Source organism: Xenopus laevis, chromosome 4L (genome assembly GCF_017654675.1).
Source record: "Xenopus laevis strain J_2021 chromosome 4L, Xenopus_laevis_v10.1, whole genome shotgun sequence".
Classification (NCBI taxonomy): domain Eukaryota; kingdom Metazoa; phylum Chordata; class Amphibia; order Anura; family Pipidae; genus Xenopus; species Xenopus laevis.
This window is the reverse complement of record NC_054377.1, coordinates 102,250,591-102,274,332: the sequence shown is the minus strand read 5'-3', so window position 1 is coordinate 102,274,332 and position 23,742 is coordinate 102,250,591. Positions and strand designations below refer to the sequence as shown.

Below are 23,742 nucleotides of genomic sequence, written 5' to 3'. Positions count from 1 at the left end.
AAACACATTATATACTAAATGTTTAACTTTATCCTGTTATAACTACCCAATTTTCAGAAACAAGTCAAAAATATGAATTTAGATGTTACATCCCCCCAACCAATTACACAAAAGGTTTCATATTGCCTTGATTCATTTCAAACACTGAACAGGCTATTTTGTTTGTGAAATCATGTGGAACTAAAAGCTACAGAATGTAATTTGTGTCAGTAGCTGGGCTATAGAAGGACAACTAATTCTAATTAGTACGAATTCCCAAAAGGCCAGGAGGAGTCCTACTGCAGTAACCAACTGCCTAATGTGATTTCTCTTTTTCAACAGGTGTGGGTTGTGGCCTACCAAAGGTTGTTATGACATTAATGGCAGATCTTAAAGGGGAACTACTGCAAAATTGAAAATTGAAAATAAGCTTAATCAAACTGAAATAAGAAAGTTTCTAAATATAACTAATTAAAAAATATGAAATAATCAAGTTTACCTTCACTATTCCTCTTTCAGCATCTTCTGCTCTTCATTCAGGAGTTGGTGTCATTTTCATTGACAGTTAGATCCAATATATCTTTCAGGAGGGTTCTTTTCTGTATTAGAGCTAACTCAATTCATCACAAACACAATCTAACAACTTAAAGGTCTTTGGCACAAATCTTGCATGTAGAGAGAGAGAGAATTTCTGATGATTTTGAAAAAGTCTCCACTCTTCTATGGCAAAAGAAGTCCACCTCTAAAAGATACATTGGATCTAACTGTCATTCAAAATGAGACTCCCAACTGCTGCTATAGGGTTATGGTATATGTTTGTACAGTCTAAGAAAATGTAAGGACTTGTTATAACATCGGGGTGGAGTATCCACATCGGATCAATTCACTACTCATCTACTGAATAAACAAAAAAAGCCATAATAGCTCAAATGCAATGTTTTAGAAATTAACAACATTTTCACTTCAACAAAATATTATTTCACTTTATTTTCAAAACATTTGCATAGCTTTTAAAAAGTCCTTATTACACTTTCAAGAATGTGAAACGAAATTTAACAGGATGAACATGGGGAGGCACATTTTTCAAGGGTCGGATTTCAAATTCATGTGAGTTTTTTTAAACTTCCATACCACTAGTCGAAATTTATTAATAAAATCAAATTTTGTAAACTCAAATGAATTTTTCTCCAGAAAAAAAAAACTTGAATGTCAGGAAGGCTGCAAACATCACCAAATTGTTCCCTAGACCTCTCCCATTGAATTATATAGTAATTTGGCAAGTTTTAGGTGGCAAATAGTTGTACTAGATTTTTTAAATGGCCAGAGTATGATAAAGCTGAACATTTTTATTTAAAACACAGTTGTAATTGAATTCTGCATGTATTGTTTTGGGGATATTGATTGATGCCACTAGCTCTTTCTACATAGAAACAATACTCCTTTCTTATGCCTGTGAGTTAATGGAATATATTTTACATACTGACATGAGAATGATGGAGAGCTTATATTTTTCTGGGTTTAAAGCAGGGGATTATTACAATCACTTTACCTATGCTAGTCTGCTCCTTTCAATAAATATGATATTATAAACTAAAATCTATTAGTACACTGCAGTATTTTTAATGCTTCATGCTCTTGCCATATGCCTTCCAGCTATATTTAATTTGATTTATTTGATTACTTTTGACAAACATTTGAAGACATCAACATCACATCCAGTAATTAAATACAAGCGTATATTAGATGTAAACTAGAATAATTAAAACTGCATAGATGTTTCATTCTCTTTACATCTATGAAGGACAATAATTTTCCATTCTAATCTTTAGGTTTTGCAACCAGCTCAACTGTTACTAAAAGTATTTTGTTATTTAGTATCACTGGGAATTCTGAGGCCATTTTGTCTTCTGATAGTGAAGGAATATTCAAAATGATTCCCTCTTGTAAGAACTTGAACAGATGAACAAATCAGATTCTTCAGAGACAGTTTTACACAAAGTTAGATCCATCCAACTCAATTATAAATTAAATTGACTAACGAACCATAGCTCATTATGGGGAACTGTCGTTGGACCAAAAATGTGTAAAATAAAAAATAATGGTCATACTTAAATATACCAGATTGTCAGTGTTTCAAAGCTCTGTTTTTTTTATCAGCTTGGCATAAACAAAGTCAAAAAAGGTATGATAAATTTTTATTGTACCGTCGGTAGAGTTTTTTTTTTTTTTAAAGGCTGTCCTTTCCTTTTAACTGTGGATTTATACTGTATATAGAATTAGGAACACTGTTCATAGTATACAGTACATACATATACATATGAATCAAACCTTTAGTTAGTATAGACTAGGGATAAGCAAAGTATTTTGCCTAGTTTCACTGAGAAAAAATGCCCATAGACTATAACGGATAGTGGCTTTTTTGCCATTTTGCAAATTTTTGCAGACGTGGTGGTCCAGCTGACGACAACTATGGAACCCTAATTCTGTGCAAACAAACAAAGTTGCTTTTACGTTCTTACAAAAAATTATGTTTTGTATGTGGGCCATTTTCAAACAGACCAGAGGGAATTTCATCATGACAATAGGCAGGGCTTGAGGTAGGTTAATTTTATTAGCAAGAAAGGTAATAATAATGGCTGGGTTGAATACTTTTACACTTTAAATAAAAAATGTTTTAGACTGGAGTTACCTGCAGGTAAAACATTACAAACATTTTAGGATTTAACAATTTACCATGCTAGAACATCAGGTTAACAAGTTGTGCAGTTCCAAGATATTTAACATACCTTCCAAATTGTAAAGTGGTAATGTGGACATTTTACCCATTCTCCAAATATAACCAAACTACACCCAGTTAATCCAAGCTACTCCAGTGACTAGGAATGGGTGAATTTGACCTGTTTTGTTTCATCAAAAATTTGCCGCCAGCGAAATGTCGCAGATGCCTATTAAAGTTTATGGGCGTCAAAAAATAAAAAATTTTTTTTTTGAAGCACGTCTTTTTTTTTTTGTCGCATGACGCCACGTCTATGGGCATCATTTCCGCGGTGAAACAAGGCAAAAAAATTTGCCTATCTCTACCAGTGACCTACCCAATACGGCCACATATCAGGACAGTTCCTGAGATAATTTCAGAAGGTATATCTATAAATCTAGATCACAGCCAGCATCTGCTATGCTACAGAGTACTTTCCATACAGCTCTATGGGATGTAAAATGTTGTTAAATGACCCTAATCACCAGAGTACAGCAGTGGTGAAAATGCCCTATGTACAATTAGCCTATAGAACTCACCCTTTAAAATAGTACACTCAACACACTAATCATAACTACTCGTCAAAATGAAAACTTAAATGTTCTTCATACCCGATTCAACCCTGCATGCAAAGATGCATTGTTAAAAAGGTTTTGCCTTCTTAACTAAACAGTCAATCAGTGCTGCAAAATGATATGTAATGTCATACATAGCCAAAAGAGTAATTGTAAAACAGCTTTACTGCTTAATACAAACTGATGGTGGCACAGAATGTTGCCCACTTATCTTTAATCTTCTTGTAAATGGTGAAACATGGGAAATCATGTTTTATTAGTCTCTACCCCTATATTTATAGATTAATATAAGCGTAATAGACACTGCTATCATGTGTGTTGCAATGTCATATTACATAAATGAGTAGGAAATAATCCCTTTTATGCAGATGTAATGAAAGAAGTAGTGCAGTGAATGGTAGAAAGTAATGACTAGCTATTATCAAATGCAGAAGGTAATATTTCACTTACAGATCTGCCAAGTGCAAGAAGCATTAAAAAAAACCCAGCTCTTGTCAATTTACAAATATAGGTTTGAAAACCAGTAATAGTTGAAATGTAAAAGAGAATATTAATGGAAAAAAAATATTTGCTAAGCTCTAAAAACTTTTTGTATTTTACACAAATCTGTTAAAGAATCAGATACTAACATATGAGGCTATTAAACCAAACCTGTAAAATGCATCCCTATAAATAGTTTCACCACTCACTTAAAATAATATACCCGTACCTTTATCTTAAAAAAAAAAAAAAAAAAAAATGATGGATCCCTTTTTGTCTTAGGCCTTATTTTCGATATGGTCATATAGCTCTTTTTAATAGCCTTATATTTCACAATAGGGGTGCATTTGGCATTATATGCTCTGCAAATTTTATCACAATTACTATAACACCATAGGGCAGAATTATTATCGGTCAGATTTTGTAACAACAATCTGTTCAGATTTACAGATCATTCTCCATGATATTACCAATTCTTAGTAATGCAGATAATAATTTGTACAGGTGCATTAAGTCCCCTTTATATATATTTGTCTTGTGTTAATATTGGATTGTCCTTTTTCTGGACTTAAATTAGTTGGGTGTGTCCAATCAAAACACAATTCAGCAGCTCAGAGCAGTCACATTTCCTAATCATAATTCTAAACAAGGGATAAAATGGTGAGCAATTAACTGTATACTGTATTATCAAGTATTGTCAATTTATATTATAGTTCAAGACCACTCACCATGACTTACAATGCAAACTACAGGGGGGCCAATTATAAATATATTTGTGTTTTCTAGTACTACAGTTTTTCTTGTAATGACATTTTCCCTATTACTTTTCAACATGGAAGAATGAAATTCATCAATCTGACTCATTTAGGAGTGTTTCCTTACTTCCCACCAAAGAGTGTTCTCCACTTTTGAATAAGCAAAAACTTTTCTATTATAAGGGTCAAAAGCATGCAAGTTTATGGAAAACTTATGCAAGTTATGCGTTTTTTTTTTTAAATTTTTTAATCTCAAGAGAATGCTAGAAGAGATAAATTACATTTATTATTATTAACATGTATTTATATAGCGCCAATATATTGCGTAGCACTGTAATGGACATTTAATAGTTTATGAACAGACTTTGGTGCACTTTGGAAATTTTTATCTATTTTGAGTGCAAGGTAAAAAACCTTGACTAAACTCGGAATAACAGAATAATCCCGGGTCATCATTTTTTACAATCTAAATTCACATTGTTCAAATAATTTTCATTGAGACTGAAAATAATTACCTGTTTAAATAAACAGGGAACAAGTTAAAATTAAATAAAGTTGCTTGAAATCTTCAGAGACAATTCCCATTGACTTTTGTAGAAACTTAAGTTTTTTTGTTAATGTTGTTTAATATAATTTTAGGGATGTGTAAAATAGCCACCCCTAGTATTTTGTGCAGGCAGTTCCTCAATGTTATGGACACCTAAATGGGTCCTAAAATACAGTTTGGAGGGGTACTGTTTGCTCTTTTCTGCTCTAAGCTAGGCCCCTGCTACTTCTAACAGTGACCAGCAGATGGCACTGTGCTGGGATATAAAAGGCTCTGAAGCCATGCTTTCAGTTGTCCATTTTGTTCTGGCTCTGACCTGAACAGGCAGGCAGAGCTCTGTGGAACCTAGACAGGTCAGGTCTAGTAAGAATAGGCTACTCACCATTATAGGTTACTCTAGGAGTAACAGACAGACAGGTTAAATAGCTGAGCAGCTCCAGGCTTCGACGAGGAGAGTCAGAGGGATTAAGATCCCGGGTACTAATAGCCCAGAAGTAGGGACTAAGTGTATAGGAACAGGGTAGATAGATTCCCCTCAGGTTCCACTTAGGGAAAGGCTGAAAGCTGGTTGTACCTTTATTGCTGCTGAGCTTGTCCTCTTGCCTGTGGGGACTAATACTGACCATATGGTGCTGTGAGTATTGCCTATTCAATGTGATGCTAAATCCTGTCATGCTCAATTGTATACTCCACTGAGGATTGTGTATGTTCAATAAACCAGTTCATGTTTAAGTTATAAGAATCACTGGCGCCCAATTATTATACCCTGAATCCAGTTACAGTTGCACTACACCCTGCCTCCACACCGTTGCGAAGGCTCACGCCCTAAGATTACAGGTCTCATCCGGTGCACATTTAGTGGGAGTGGAGCTCAATAGTGGTGTAAATAACACAATTTACTATAGCCCTACATAATAATTTGTTGTTAAAGTTGTTTAATATATAACATTTTATATTCAATACATCCCAATTTTTTTTTTTTCAATAAGAATATATGCAGGAAGTCTATAATGAATTCTCATAAATGACAATACTTATTTTGTATCTTCTCAAAGAAAAAAATAATTAGGACCGATTAGAAGAAGTAGAAGTTCATAGACATGTAGACCTACATCCCTTGTTGCTTTGCTGAAAAGTACTAGGTTGCTTTTAATTGAGAGTATCAGTTAAGGCTTTGGTTCTCTTATATATTACTCCAAGGCTTTGCATGTTGATAATGCCTGTGGTATGTATGTTTCTGACATGCTATGTTAAATTGAAGAGAAAACTCTAACTATCTAGTGGCTACTTAGTGATTGATCACAATAGATACCATTTGCCTGGGAACATAATTTACAGTGACATCCCTTATCTAAGCGAAGGAGCTTGCCCTCATTGCACATTGTGTTTTATATAGTTGTGATTAATGTTTGATTTAAGGTTTCATTCAAATTTAAATGTTCTTTATTGTTCTTTTAGAATTAGTTAAAAAAACAGCAGGGGTGGTGGTTAAACAATGCAGGCATTGTATGCAATATATGATACCATGTAACATTTGTACTGATTTTGTGTTTAATTTATGTATAATAATATTTTTTTTCCGTATCTGTTTAGAGCCAGTAGGTCACCACTTACATGAACACAGATTTACATTTCCGAAAGAATGTTATAGTGAAGGAAAGTGCAGGCCTTCATGTAGGTTTCGGAAAAGCCAAAGTTAGAAGAAGTGGTATATTGTTCTAAGTTATAATCTGAATCTGTAGTTTAACACAGTGGAAAGTGTTATGCATTTATCCGCTGCATTGTGGCTAGCACAGGTATCTCATTGTCTTGAGACGGGATGAGTTAGAGAGAAAGATTCCACCAGTGTTGCAGAACTGCAAATACAAAAGAAAGGCTAGTAATGTACACTACTCTGTATATAAATTAAGGATGTTCTGCTCAAACATTATTGCTGTTTGAGCTTTAGAACTACAGCTCCATGTTCCTCCAATACCCTGAGTTATATACCATCCGGAATCAATATTTTAACCAAGGGGCCCCTGTAATGCTCGGTGCATGGGGCAAATGCCCTCTGTCGCCGACTCTAAAATCAACCTTGATCTTCAAAGAAAAAATGTCCTGTTAATGATCCATATTTATTTGGTCGGAGGATAACCTTTAAACTATGGAAGTTATGTGATGGATCGGTGCCTCTAATCAACAAACATTCAGTTGACTCCAAGAAGCAAAATGTACTGAACCTCTCAAAAAACCAGCGACTGCCAGAGTTATTATTCATTGGCTACACATTAAAGGAACTGGCTGCGTGGGTGGTTCACCTTAGTTTTCAGTGAACCAAAACAAAAGATACACCTCTGATTTGTGTCTACAACATCTCATTTGTCAACAAAATGAAGTACAAGAGATGCCTATGACCCCACTGGGAATCCATTTCACATATCAACAGTTGGGCATGCCAAAAAAATCGCTTACTGAATAAAATAGCTTCATTTTAACTTTATTTTTCATGCAATATAGACAATATTTTGCCAACCATAGTAAGAGGTGCTGCATCAGCATAACATTGAGTATAGCAATACATGGATAGTAGGCCGGCACACATTTCTTTTATTTTTACCTGATTAGCTCCAGTTTAGTGTGGTTCACCAAGATTTTAGCAGACAAAAGAAAAATCTTGTTAGAGGAAATAATAAAAACCCAGTGGGCATGATTTAAAAGATTTTTTAGAACATAAATATGCTGGAAAACCAAAAAAATATCTACAATTTATATGTGCAGCAAAAAAAGGAAATTGCTTGTAACAACTTAGGTTAAAGGACCAGAACCTACAATTTCCCATATAACAGCTAATTCACACCACTAATTTGGTAGCGGTGATTAAAACTAGCTGTGGCTTTATTTTTATTACAAAATGCAGATGTGCTGCTTAAATGTTTCTGGCATTAGTGGCTGCTAATTAAAAAATGTCAACAGTTCTGTAGCCTCAGAGAATCTCCACTGACATACAGTACACTGAAAGAAATAAAATTGCTGCCACTAGTTGTATTACATGAACAGTACCAGACGAGACTTATTTGTTCCTTGCTTTTGTGTAGCAGCAATAAAATTAATCAGAATTACAGTGCAACTATACTGGCTCTAGACTTGTTTTCAAATAGACATTTAACAATGGATTTCTTTCTTGCCCAGTTTTCTCTACCTTCTATAAAGATATTACCAATTTCATTAAAATTTAAACTTGCAAAGGACTAAGATTCAATGGCATTATGGCTACAGCCATCTTCCTTAATAGCCTGATGATTATAAGCCCTTGTATGAAACCAGTGAGCAAGATCTAGCAGTCACAAAGCTTGGTCTAACATTATAACTAGAGATGAGATTGCCTATTCTAAGCACAATAGAACAGTACAGAAGTTACCAGGACAGAGGATAGAATTCTGGCTAATATGGAACAATGCATGTATATGGTTTTTGAGCCTTCAGCCCTCCGCTCATTCTGCATAATAGCCAGAAGACTTTTGGTAAACTAAAGCACAGAAGAAAAAAAAAAAAACACTTTTTGTGTGCAAAACAGTTTACAAAATAAAAAATGTTGGCACTTGTATTAGAATTCAAAAAGGGGAAAAAATGTGACCTTTAGTATATTTGCTCCTACCTATAGGTCTGACATGCCTGCTGTGCTGCACACTCCTCAAGGCCGTGTTAAAGCCATGCTCTGAGTGCTCTAGAAATAATAGCTGTCTGCACTGAATTGCTTACATGTGGAAATGCTATGCAATTAATGAACCCTTTTTAAAGTCTTGGAGCGCTTATCTTGTAATTTGCAGTTGGCAAAAAAGTGTCTCTGGTATCTTGCAAGTGGGCACAACAGCATCATTCTTTCCTCATCCCACGATTGGCAACTTTCCTGCATTAAAATGTGAACAATAAAGCATTTCCACCATACAGATTAGTTAAACAAAAATGTAGACAAATGCTCATCAAGACTACAAAAGCCATTGCTATAATTATTATTATAATCGGTTATTTTAAAGGGCAAGCTGCATATTGAGGGGGCACAGTTATTAATTACAAGTAAAATTATACATGTGTGCAGAGTGCCTCTTCCTCCGGGCAATTGCTTCCCATTTATGGAAATAGACATTACCCCAAAACATGCAATAATTGCACTGCCATGACAATATGTCATCTAACAATGGATTAACGCTCTCCGGGTGTTCTGAAATTATTTCTAAAAATAGGGGGAGTTGCAGCTCATAACTGGAATTGCAACTACCCTCTAAATTTTCCATTATGAATACATGGCCACACTTGTACTGCATTGTATACTTTAAATTAATTTAAAAATGTTAAAGTCAACGCTTAATACTGTACTAGAGAGGCATGAACTGGCAAGCTGTGGATTCTGGCAAAAGTCATACAGACTGCTGTAAGCTGCAATAGACCGTCACAATTTTTGGGCCTGTAGGGGGCTGTTTGGGCCTCTGTGTACCTAAAATGCCTAGGCCTGTTTTAAATATCAATTTGGACCTGCTAGGAACACATTTAACCACCTACAATTCTTCCTTGGAAAATGTCCACATGTTTTTATGCAGAGGATAGCAAAAAGTAGAGGGTTTATTTACTTACACCACCCAAAAAACTCAATCTCTGGGTCTGCACACTTAACCTAGTACCCACCTTGATCCACTAATGGAAGAAATTTCATGACTGGATGAAAAAGTACTGTTTTTGTGCTCCATAAGCTGCCTTATAAATATTTCTTAATTGTCCCATTTAAAGGACCGTTTTGGTGGGTATAAACAAAAAGTTTTTTTTATGGAACTTTCCACTTCCAATACAAGATGTTTAGACAGCATGTGAAACATGTTACAGGTTCTAAAGATTTTCCATACACAAGTCAAATTGCTACACAACTGATCAAGGCCTTGCTGTATGACCACAATAACAACATGTATGGGCAATAGAGGAAGGTCTGGACTAAGAATCAAAATAGGCCCTGACATTTCAGGTGCACAGAGGACCAAACAGCCCTCACCAGCCCAATAAATAGTGACTTTATTGCAACATACAGCAACCCTTCTGGCATTTGCCACAGATTGCCAATATGGGTCTGAATAGAGGCCATTTTAACAGCTCAATCAGTGTCTGAACACTGTCCATGAAACAACAATGTCCATGGAATATTTGTGGCAGGTCTTATCCAACTCAAATCTTCTATTTCCCCAGTGACCATCAATGTTACCCGCTCTATGGAATAATGTATGTTCCACTTCACACAGTTATCTTTTTGTTAGGCCTGAGTATTTGTGCACATATGCCCCCTATTACACCTCAGTTAAGCTTGGCATTAGGCCTCAGGTAACCTTTAATTATTTTAATACGTTGACACATTTTAAACCTTAGCAGTTCCTGATTTCTTCTCTGGAAAAACACTCTATCGTGTCATACATACTGTGTTCCATTTTCATAATTAAGGAAACATACTTTTTAAAAGTTCTAGTTTTAGCTACTAATTTGGTTTGCCCAGATGCTTGCATTTTGATCTCATGCTTATTTTCTTGATTTCAACAGTTTACTGTACTTTAGCAAAATAAAAACATTTTTACTTCAACTTCAACTGAGCTGTCCTGAACACATTATTTCCATAATGGCCTAGGCTGTTTACTTGTAAATATCCGTGGATATGCACAAGATTGATTTTGCTGAAGCTTGGCAAATGCAAATGTGACCAATTTGTGACAAATTGAAAGAATTCTTCTCTAGCTTTCTCAGAGTAATGAAGAATGCTCATTTCTACTAAAAAGCACAGCAAAGAATTATGGCATATACAGGAACTGAAATGTGGTCATAAAAGAACCTTTTTCCTCCTTTCTTCCTTTTTGGAGACATAGAATTTTAAATAAGCCCCTATTAAACAGTTATGATTTAAAGACAGTATTGAAAGGATACTTTACATAAATAAACATAGGACATTTAAATACTAATACGTTGATATTAGAGTTTAGTACATTGCATGAACGTATTTTGTATATTACAGAGATCACCAAAGTGAAATTTGTCACTGCTACTCTGTACCTATTCCTCCTCTCCTGTTCTTAGCAGCATTTCTCTAAAGCTGAAAATGTGGGGAAAATGTACTTTAACCATATATGTTTTGAATAACATTATGGCTTTTTCATGAGCCTGCATGGCTAATATAATAAAAGTTCAAAGTTTTCCAACATCTAGTAACCCATTGCTATCAGAGGTGGGTTTTCATAAATGATGAGTGAAAGGTTTACCATGGATTTGCAGTGAAATTTCTTGTTTTATGTGAAACCATGCCAAAATGTTGCTGTGAAAAAATGCTTGGAAAACACTGATTAAAAAAAGTCCACGGACTTCAATGCATTTTGCATAAAAGAAATGCTCAGGGGCATATTTATCAAGGGTCGAATTTAGAATTTGAAAAACTTCGAAAATTCAATTCAAATAGACCAACCAAAATTAAGTCAGGTTTTTTGGGGTGAATAGGTCAGTTCTCGACCAAATAGGTCCGTATGGTCGGAGTCTAATTTTTAAATAGACAGTATATGATAAATAAATGTTCTAATTTTTTTCAAATTTGAATCGAATTTGGACTATTTTCCTAGTCGAAGTACACAAAAAATATCCAGAAATTCGAATTTTTTGAATTCGAAAATTCACTTTGACCTTTGATAAATCTGCCCCCAAGTTTACAAAAGACACTGACAAATGCATTTTGTCAAAAAATCGTAAATCAACTATTTTATTTGAGTCATGAGTGAATTTGTCCCATTATGTTTTGCGGAAAAAATTTCAAAAAGGCAAAAACATTTTCGAAGAGTATTGAAGTCATTAGGCGATGAGACAAATTTTTTTACACGCAAAACTTTTTTTCTCACTCCAAATGCATTAAAGTCAATTGGCGTTTTTTCTTGCGTTACTTTTTGCTCTCAGCGACTTTTTTGTCTGGGCAACTTTTTGCCTTGCCGACATTTTTGTTCAAATGCATTAAAGTCAGTTAGGTTTTATTTCTCACTCAGAATGCCTTAAAGTCAATGGGGCATTTTTTCTTGCGACTTTTTTCGCTGCAGTTTGATTAAAAAATTTGCAGATGTGGAAATGTGGAATTTCATCACAAATCCATGCTTGATGAAAAAATTCGCTCATCACTAACTTTAATGGATTTTGCTTGTAATATAATGCATTTAAAAAACACATTGACTTTAGTGCATTTTGCATGAAAAAAACGCATTGACAATACATTTCGCTAATTTTTCAGCTGTATCACAAAGTTTTTGAGGAAGCTAAATGGGACAGATTTGCTCTAGTTTTGACTCATTTTCAAACATCTGGCCTATATCTGCTAAATGCTGTTGGCCGCTATAAGAAAAGTAACAAACTTTAGGCCATTTATTACATTGCTCCTTATGTAGCTTAGAACATGCAGAAAATATTAAGTGATTGTACTAACAAATCCACACTTTTTATTTCATCCATTGCTTGCTGAGCTTCCTTGTAACGTCATCAGTGAGCACTGTATGTAGTATGAACATTGCACAGGCCACAGTCCTCAAACAGGATCTTGTATTTCAGTTGCAATGTGTGCAAGGGAGCGTGCATGACAAAGGGAAGCCCAGTAAAACATTTGCTGACTGAGGGCTCATGACTGGACAGGACAAAACTGCCAGGCAGGGGTTAATAGCTGGATTAGATGTGTATCACTGGGGGTAGAGCATATGTAATTTGAACTGGGAGGAATAGGGAGGTCATCCATTTTGGAGAGAGAAAACAGAGTCCCCACCTGCCTTCCAGTTTTCTTCCTGTTGTGTTAGTTGTCACAATTGTGGCCAGGGTTACGGTTATACAGGCTAAGCTGATCCAGGAAAAGGAGAATATTTGAGTGGTCATAGTTGGGTAAAAATTAAGATAATACAGGCCGTTGTCACAGCTGGGCAACAGGTCCCTGGCAATGGAGATAAGCATTTTTTGGCAGTGCAAAGTTGATTAAGTACCCAAATTATTCAGTGGGACACAGGGCCAGATTAACATAGCGGTCGCCCCTAGGCCCACTGACTTTCGTCACCCCTGTCTCCTCCCCTTTATTCCTGCAAATTTTATATCATCGCTACAGGAGTAATGGGGATTGGCACACAGGAAATTGAAAAAATTATTGTATCCCCAGTGTTTCTGAACCAATGTGGGTATGGTTTGGCAGCATGCCGCCCCCTAAAATGCTGCCGCCCTAGGTGGCCTTTCCACAAATCCGGGCCTGGTGGCACATGGTGTGGAGTTCTCTCTAAGAGTAATAGATATTACATATACAGTATATATCTTGGTTGAAGCTTGTTATCCTGCATACCCACCATGATGGAGGGCACAAGCGGCTGGTGGCCTGGTACAGTTGACATGCATAGAGATTGGCCCATTGGCAGGCACTTTTAGGGGGTTATTTACTAAACTTCCAATGCAAAAATCACGAAAAATGTCACAAATTAAATCCCCAGGATAGAAATTTCTTTATCTGAAAATCCGGCATCTCAGACCTGTCGAGGTTGCATATAAGTCAATGGGAGAAGTCCCAATGATTTTTTGATGTGTGCTGGGTTTCGAGCAATACCCCGAAGATTTTGGCGAAAATCTAGTTTTCAGGTGAAAAATAAAAAAAAAAAATCGTGAAAACCGGTAAAAAAAATCCAGAAAAATTGTGAAAATCTGATTTTTTTTTCCCCAAAGCAAATTTTCAGGAAAATTTAATAAATAAGCGCAAAAAACCAGAGCGGATTTGATCGGAGTTTGTAGCAGAAAATATTGAGACAAATTCAAACTTTGATTAATAACCTCCTAAGAGTTTTACGAATTTTTACTGTTAATATTTTGTTATTAACACTTATTATGTACCTGTTATTTAATATTTATGGCTATGAATTGTTATTGATTTTGTACTATAAAGCCATTCTTTTCCAATAGAGTACATATTCTTTGACCAGTCCAATATGACAAGATGAGATGCAGCATTTACATTGCATAGCAGTAAATCTGGGCCTACAGTATGTAAATACAGAATTCTGTTTCTTATCACCATTTATAACCAGGTTACTGCAGTGGTAGAGAATTCTGGGAGTTTTTAAAGAATAACATTTAGAGGGCCAAGATTTATCTAAGTGGTTTAAACCAGAGAATATACAGTACTTGCCTCTTAAACACACAAAAAGTTAAAGGCAAGTATGAACAGACCATCAATTGGCAAATCCGTAATGAACTCATTTGCTGTACAAGGGCTGAATAAGTCTTAAACACAGGTCAAGAGAAAATATTTGAAGCTGGATATGAATATCAGTATGTTTATGTGCTCAGAGAATTTAGCCTCCATTGGCTTGTCTCATTACTTCCAGTAATATTATTAGTGGAACAAATTCCCCGCTAGCTATGACACCCTTGATACTTAATGCAGGCCTTTCTTTAGGTGCTGTACTGAAAGCACATCATTCAGTGCAAACGAAAAGCCGAATTATCTCAAAAATAGGTAGCCAGTGTTCCTTGAAGGCTCTTTAACTGATGTAAACATTTATACAGCAGGGTAAATAAAACCACAGTGCCTCATATGTCACATAATATAAATCCCTTCCTACAGTGTACACTTTAATTCCAATACTTTTTTTTTTTGTGGACTGAAGAAAATGTGTAAATCATTTATTCATTTTCCCTCCTCACAGGAGCAGCAGAAGAAATGTACTGTTCCAAGTGGGCTCCCTGTAATACTCTGTGAAACCATCTGTTGCAAGACTCCCCAGTTTAAAAACAGAGTCTCAAGAGCCACTGGATTTTTACATCTCAGCAGTTCATGCCTCCATGACATGTTTATGACCCCGCGGGACACAAGTGACACAAATAATCTAAATAAGGCCATGTTCATGGATAATGACTATGGTCGGGTGAGATGAAATCCCAGGCAGAAGATGCACACCGGATAACACACCTGTGGACTGGTTACAGTTCTCAGGAGGGCATTTAAGTCATTTGTGTCATGTTCATCTTTGGCAAGTGATATATAATTCACTTTGCTCCTACTTTCAAAACATGTACAACACAATCTGTTTTTCTTGCACAAATGTAAAATCAATTAAGCGCCTCAGTATGTAGCACAGACATGTAAGCCCGTTGGGCTTTAAATAGGTTAGTACATAACTAGAAATACATTGTCATTCTCATTAGTTACAATAGATACATGTGTAGCCAACCCTTTTCAATATCAACTCTAATACTGTACTTTCTCTTTAGGATTTGCGATTGTGACCACATAAAAGGCCATGCTACACTTACATTTTACCTCTGAATAATGCTTAATGCAGAGATTGCCTGTTCTTTGGTATACATACAAGGTAGGGATAGCATGAAATGCATCAGGCAGAGCCTACAATATACCGATAATAGAAGAGGAGTCGATGGCGGAGCTCTCCCCACTCCTTCCTCTCTCCCTCGTCCACCGCAGCTATCGCAGGATCTCGGTAACTCTCAGCCGAGTACTTGAATGCATCCAACAAAATATCCGCTGGCAGCGCAGGTAGACATATCCACGGGAGGCGGTAGGAATAATATCCTCAGTGAGGAAGTGCCCAGTGTTTGGGGCACGAAACGTGTTAGTTCTTCGAACTCCCACTCTTGATGTACCACTATGTATGTTTAAATAAAGCCGCTTATTGATATTATTCCTACCGCCTTCCGTGGATATGTCTACCTGCGCTGCCAGCGGATATTTTGTTGGATGCAGAGCCTACATTATACTCAATGAATATTATTTTGTTCCTACAAGCCTGGTTATGAAGAAGCCTTTGTGAGTGCCTGCCTATAAAATTCCAGTTTATCTGCTTCCATATTTGAAAGGCTCAGGGCAGTGCTCATCACCATGTATATTGCAGGGTTAAACTTCTTCTAGGTATGCTTCTAGGGAGATGTTTCTGCTATGAAGTGTTCAATGTATATCCCCTTTTGGCTGGTCGAATTCAGAGATCCAAATCCTTATTTAAGCAGAAATAGGTGCATCTTGGTTCTACCGGTCATTATTCTGGCCACACCCTTGATCCACCCCAACTTTTCTGCCATGGTCCCACCCCAATCATGCTCCCTGCTCAGCAGCTTCTGCAGATTTCGGGCACAGATATGCATTTCAGTAGAGCAGGTAAATAAGGATTAGGGTGCAAACTACAGCAGGTTTTGAGCCTGTTAGTATTGCAGAGAGGGGGTAAATGAAGTGGGTTGCCAAATATGCAAGTTAAATTGACACCTATATATACTCCTAATTAGGGATGCACCGAATCCACTATTTTGGATTTGGCCGAACCCCCGAATCCTTTGTGAAAGATTCTGCCGAATCCAAATCCTAATTTCCATATTCAAATTAGGGGTGGGAAGGCGGAAAACTTTTTCACTTCCTTGTTTTGTGACAAAAAGTCACGCAATTTCACTCCCAAACCCTAATTTGCATATGCAAATTAGGATTCAGATTGGCCGGGCAGAAGGATTTGGCCAAATCCTGCTGAAAAAGGCCGAATCCAGAACCGAATCCTTCATCCCTAATGATTCCAGGGCATGCGCTCTATGACGAAAGGCCTTACACACTACTGGTCTCTCATTAGGACATAATAGGAAAACAATGGAAGTTATAAGGAAGGTTGGTCCCAGTCCTCCTGAGGAGAATGGCTGCCTATTCACTGCTAAAATTACAAGCTTGGCCATCTAACATCTTCACTTAATGCATATTAAGTGTTCCTTTTATATGGAATATAGGACTGTCAGAATACAAATGGGGAAGATGTTGCTTCTGGTCTAGTTACCTATAGCAACAAGTGAGCAGAAACCATAACAGGTCACCTGTCAGAACTGTGCAACCCAAAACACCCCCTTAATCTCTGCAGCCTACTTTCAGGTTCCGAGGGAAATTATACTGCTTCCCTATACAGTAAAACACACTCAGGCCAAACCAACAGGTTCTGTTGTTTTACTTTCTTTTAATATTACCATTAGACTTATGGTCAGTTATGAGAGCATTATATAGAGAATTTCCGATTCCCCTTATTCAGTACACAGTGCAAGATGGAATGTTCTTCAGTAGAATGTTAATTATAGACACGTTTACATGGTAATTCCGTTATCAAAAGGAACAGTCACTACAGAAAGTAAGAAGCATGTATATTTATGTAGAGTTTACAAATCTTTAATGATTAATTACATAAAGCTAAAATAAATGCACATAGATGAGACAGGTTTCCCACAGAGAAAAGCAAATAGACATCATTCCTTTTTTCTCTGTTCTAAAAAAATAAAAATAAATAAATAAATAAATAAATAAATAAATAAATAAATAAATAAATAAATAGTACCTTGCACTTGATCTAAGCTGAATGGCAACACTATCCTATTGGGTTTATTCAATGCTTATATTTTTCAACAGTTACAGTAATATTATAGATCCTTAACCCATGTCAATATCACAGGCCACACTGACTGCCAAAGAATTATTGTGGACAGGAAAATATGTTATGTTGTGTCTGAAAGAAATCATGTCCTTTCTTCACCAGAAAGTAAGTAATGCTTATTTTTCACATGAACAATATCCATTTTTAAATACGAATCTGCTGTCCTTGAATATGCAAGTTTGTTTAAATTAGTTCACATGGAAAGCCACACATAAGAAAAATAAACATAAAATAACCATGAGACTATTTGATATAAGTTCCAGCCAATAGAAATAGATCCCACACAATTAATAGGGCGTAGCACAATATAAAGAGCTATGTCGCAAGAGGGGCAAGCCCCATAATCCATACCAACACTTTCAAAATAGACTAATTTGAGTTACTATGTAATTACCATTCACCATATAGGTACTTCCTAAATTTAAATTGTGCCTCATTAGTCTGAAGACAATGGCTTTTCTTGATGGGGACTTCAAGTCTTTCATGCTTGATTAACCCCAATACCTATACTTGAGCTTTGGGTGGCTATTCATTTAAGGGGAAGGCAAGATGATTGATGCATCTGTATCACAACACCAACTGATTTATTACCTTTCATTAAAAGCAAGTTTGATAGAACTAAAATGCCTGATGAAGCAGCTTCTTCGTAGATTTTGGACACTTTCAAAGGCCTTTGAACAAATAACTGATTTAACATATGGATAGTATAGAGGGCCCATCTGGCCATACAGTTATAAAGAACAAAACAGCGATAGCGGCATCTAGATAGATGATAGATAGATAGATAGATAGATAGATAGATAGATAAATAGATAAATAGATAGATAGATAGAATTTGTGCACTTTTGTAATATTAATCATACACTTCTCTTGAATATTAAGCGAGAGAGGCCAAGACCAAATCTTTGAAGAATGGTTATTTGAATTGAATTACTATTGCTGGGTGTGGCAGAGTTCTCTTAAGATGATATAACAGTCGTAAAAAAAAAAGGGTCAGGAGGAACTAGCAGAGTTCATTGTTATTTAAGTATCCTGTTTAGCCTTCTGATGGATTTCTAAACTTGAGTTTCATGGTGTAAAGGGCAAAGTTGGAAATCTTTTTATCACAAAAAGGTTTGGAGTTCTCATTTCGCAGTTTTTTTTAATAACAGTGACATATCTAATCTAAGAAGGTTTTGTACTTTATTCTAGGAGGTTTCTGGTTGCTTCCATTTAGCCACAATGAGTGAGACGGATGTTGGGAAGTCATTATAGATGCCAGAATTAAGATTTGCTTGCACTGGAATGAGGCCTGAGCCCAGAAATGTTACTGGCATCTGCCAAACCCAGACTAATCCATCAGTCTCCCAGATGGTTCTTGAATCTAATTATCCTTACACCCCTCTAATGAATGGTGAGCTGTCAACTTGGCAATGGTCCCATTAGATAGTTCTTGTTTTGATGTTGCTTTTATGGATAGTTTGGAACTTAGCAATAAGTGTCGCAAATGAGGACAATTAAAAAGGGCATTTCTGGATACAGGGCATCACAAATCTAAATAAATTTAATGATTGTGGGAAAAAAAGCACTTTATGTACAGTATACAGGGGCATACCATTAAATAGGCATTTTTGTATTCGTTGCTACATTATTTCATCGTCCTAGTACAACAATATATGTTATGTTCAGGGATGAGCGAATTTCTTCGCAGAGCTTGAATGTGGAAATGACGCCCATAGACTCCAATGGGAGAAAAAAAAAAGTTGCGTGTCAAAAAAATTTGCTGTGCGTCAAAAAAGTTTGTCACCCTAGACTAATGCATTTGGTCAAATTTTCGCCGGCTGCAAATTCTTGGGATGGGCGAATTTGACCTGATTTGCTTCGCCTAGTTATGTTGAACCTCATGGTGTGAGGGGCATTGATGTGAACAAACCGTAGTGAAATTAAGTATATAATGCATGAAATACAAGTATGGGATCCATTATCCAGAAAGCTCTGAATTACAGAAAGGCAGTCTATCGGCTCCATTTTATCCAAATAGTCCAAAATTAAAAAATAATTTCCTTTTTCTCCTGTAATAATACAGTACTTTGTACTTGATTCAAACTATACTGATTATCTCGGGATTTAACAATCAAATCAGATTGCATATTACAACCCAGCTTTAAAGCTGTAAAACAAAACATTGCAGCCTTTACTATTCATAATGATTCTCTTAGAACCAGGTACATTCTCCTTTTTCTTATAACAAGCTTAAAATGAAAAGAAGTAAAATACACTGCATGAGAGGAGAGATTTTCCCCACAGGCCTTTTCTACGTGTGGTTAGACAATCCATAATGAATATAACAATTTGTACCAATCAATTATTACCATTACTGCTAGTTTCCATACTGCCAGTTCTCACTCTAACACTAAAGCAGTTTCATAGAAAAGTGTGCCCTGGTCTAGAAATCTGACTTTAGCCCTTTCAGAATGTGACTGCACAGGAATATTGAATATTAAAAGGTTGTATATGAACAAGATAGCAATTAGATCCCCACATGAATATCAATTTTGTGCTTGCTTAGCGGCTAGATAATGGATCTAGTGGTGCACAGGCCGTGACCCTCCAGTTGTTGTCTCTATACAATACTTCAAATTGTATCTGCTTCTAATACCCCACATTTTCTTTCAATCTGCTCTTTTTTCCAAGTCAGACAATTTTCTGAGACCCCTTTAAGTGGATCTTCTCCCTGTCATTTTAATTTTCCATTCCCTTTAATTATTATCTTCTGCCACTGCCTATGGGTATTTTTAATCACTATTGTCTTCTCAGGAAGTTGTGTTAAGCTGGTCATAGACGCAAAGATCTGATCATAAGAATCGAGGATTCGTGCGATTTTCGGAACGTGTGTGGAGAATCCCGACATTTTTCGTCCAACAGAGATCGGTCGTTTGGTCGATCGGACAGGTTAAAAAATTTCTGTCGGCTGCGGGTGATATCTCTGCATGTATTGCCGATCGTACAATTTTCAGAGGGAGACTCACTAGCTTTTGTCGAACATAACTTTCGTATGATTGCTGTCAGGGGTAGAACTTCGGCTGATCTGTTCTTTTGTACTTTATTTGATCGGAATGGTTAGTGGCAGGTCGGGAGATTGTACCACGATTCGTATGATTGGATCTTTGCGTCTATGGCCAGCTTTAGGCAGACTGGAGGATTTCCAACTCTCACCCAACCTTTAACCACTGGTGTAAACCTATACACAACCTATCCATAAGGTCCTCCTCTTCATTTTTAATCTGCCCCATTTTCAACCAACAGATGGGGTTGGCATGAGGAGATCACGGAGGGGGATGTTCGTGTGAGTATGTCATCTGCTTTTAAGTTTAGCATGCCACCAGCCAAACCCAGACTGGGGACTACATTTCTTGCCCTGAACTTGTCTACCCTTCCCATCAGGATCATCCTTCTTATCTCATTTAGCACGGCCAAGCAATAAAGACACCCATTTCCTTCTAGCAGTTGCTTCCCATACACATGAATGTGAAAAACCTCGTCTATGGCACTTACTGCTGCTGGTAAGAGTGAATCACTTATTTCCCATTTCCATCTCTGTCATGGAAGTGATCTACACAGGAAAAAAACATTTGGGGAGCCTTTTTAAATAGAGGTCACTGTCTGCAGAGTCTGTATATTCCCCCCATGTCTGCAAAAGTTTGTTCCGGGTACTTTGATTTTCTCCCACACTCCAGAAACAGAACGATAGGTTCACTGGCACTAAATAAAAGTGACTAGTATAAGTTGCATGAATGTTAAATGACTAATGGGCTCCACCAGGTCAGGGACGGATCTTTGATGGTGAATGATGAACAAGTGTAGGTGTTAAGCAATGAATAATAATAAATACAGTCATGGAAGAATAAAGGCATAGCAGCTGCAGAAACAATACCCCAAATTTGATTGTGTAACAAAGTAATGCATTTTTATTGTATTAAAGCAATGGGGGTTTTTTTTTTTTATAAATGTATGGCTGAATGCCAAAGAAATTGTACTCTATTGAATGACTAAAATGTGGAGAATTTCCCAAGTTGCCAAGAATTTCACATACCTCAGAAATCTAATGTTACAAAAGAAGTTTTGGTTTTGGTCAAAGGAGATATCAAATTTATAGTTCGTTTTTAAATGAGAGAATTTGTCCTACCTTTAAAGAGAGTTGCTGCTAGTAAGCGGTTACTAGCAAGGATTTTGCCTCATTTAGCCAGTAGGATTAAATGCATTCTCATTGTACACACGAGTTTTAGTCATACAACAAGGCCACATTGCATTTAAAGGGATTCGGTCATGATTTTTATGGTGTAATTTTTTTTCTCTCCTTGTAATATTGGTGTGTAGGCAGCCGTCGCAGGTCATTTTGTCTGATCATGTGCTTTCAGAAAGAGCCAGTGCTGCACTACAGAACTGCTTTTTGATAGGCTATTGTTTCTCCTACTCAACGTAACTGAATGGGGTCTTAGTGGGACATGGGTTTTTACAACTGAGTGCTGTTCCTGAGTGTACCAGGGAGCCGTTATCTGGTTACCTTCCCATTGTACTGCTGATGGGCTGCTGGCAGGGGAGGAGGGTTATATCACTCCAACTTGCAGTGCAGCAGTAAAGAGTGACTGAAGTTTATCAGACCACAAGTTACATGAATGGGGGCACCTCGGAAATGGACAATATGTCTAGCCCCAGATTTTAAAACTAAATATAAAAATATGTTTGCTCTTTAGAGAAATGGATTTCAGTGCAGCAGTCTGCTGGAGCAGCAATATTAACTGAGGAATTTTGAAATAAAAAAAAAAAAAAATCATGTTTTCCCCTGACAGTATTCCTTTAATAATCACTACTATAGGGGAATTGTATAATTAAATTCATATTTTACACCTGGCTTTCATTAAAGGGATTGCTCACCTTCCAAACACTTTTTTCAATTCAGTTGTTTTTAGATTGTTCACCAGAAATAAATACTTTTTTCAATTACTTTCCATTATTTTTTTTTTGGTTTTTCCAAAATCTAAGTTTAAAGTTGAATGTCCCAGTATCTGATGTTACAGTCTGGCAGCTCAGTAATTCAGGTGCAGACTCTAAACTGTTACAATTTTGCAACATTGAGTTGATACATTTCTCAGCAGCATCTCTGGAGTATTAGCAACTATTGTATCAATTTCAAAAGCTGCCTATAATGAAACTCAGAGATTCTGCTCAGCAGGGACAAAAATGTATCAACTGAATGTAACAATTTAGAACAGTTTACATGGTCAGCGACCCCCCCCCAGAGCTGCTTCAGAAAGTGAAAAAAACACACTTGACACTTCAATATTAGAAAAACAAAATTACTTCCTAGGGTGGCTTGGATTGTGGGTGGGGGGGTGAGGTGGAGCACCCAAAGTTCGGGAACGGGGACCGGGCCTGGGTTGGTGGGTCCCACCAGTTTTTTTCCCTGTGTTCCACTAACCCAGTCCAAACCGAAGCATGCATTTAGGAAAATATGAAGGTATAGTGGACTTTAAAATAGTCAAGTGTGAATGTTCTGAATTATAGTTTGAAATAATCTGATCACATTGACAGCACTTCAACTTCAGATAAATACATATATTTACATATGTAAGCAACTTTACTTGGGTGGGCTGGCGTTACGCTGTACTGTTTTAGCTTGCCTAAACAACCATGATCAAAGCCTTTATAAAATTAGTCAAAGTTTATCTTGACTGTGCACACAATTTACAGTTGACCAGGGTTTCCTCAAAGCAATGGATTATACCACACACAAGTAATACACATGTTAATATTTAAGAGTTAACAATGAAACCAGCGGGAATTTATAGAAGTTACCCATGGGATGCCTGCACCCGCAAAGTTGTGCTTTTGTACACACAAGTTATGACAACAGCAAATTGTGGAGCGATGAGAAAATGTCATAAGCACACATACAATTCAGTCATCACTCAGATTTCTGCACAGTGTTTTAGAAATGTGCACAAGGGATAATGTTTGGCACACACAACTTGAAATTAGAGGGAACACTGGATGCAGGCCAAATTTCAGAGCGTAATTTACATTTAAAAATAGTGCAGCCTTCTTTTGATTTACCCTAAACACACACACATTGATGTATACAAATACATACAGATTTGAGAAAGACCTTACTGTTTAAATACAAGCTTTGAAAACCAAAAGGTTATGT

At 36.6% G+C, this 23,742-nt stretch overlaps 1 protein-coding gene across 1 annotated transcript in view; it reads right to left on the bottom strand.

The window, feature by feature from the left end:
• LOC108714398 overlaps positions 1–23,742 on the bottom strand; it is a 155,952-nt gene that overhangs the window by 47,510 nt on the left and 84,700 nt on the right. The window lies entirely within an intron of this gene.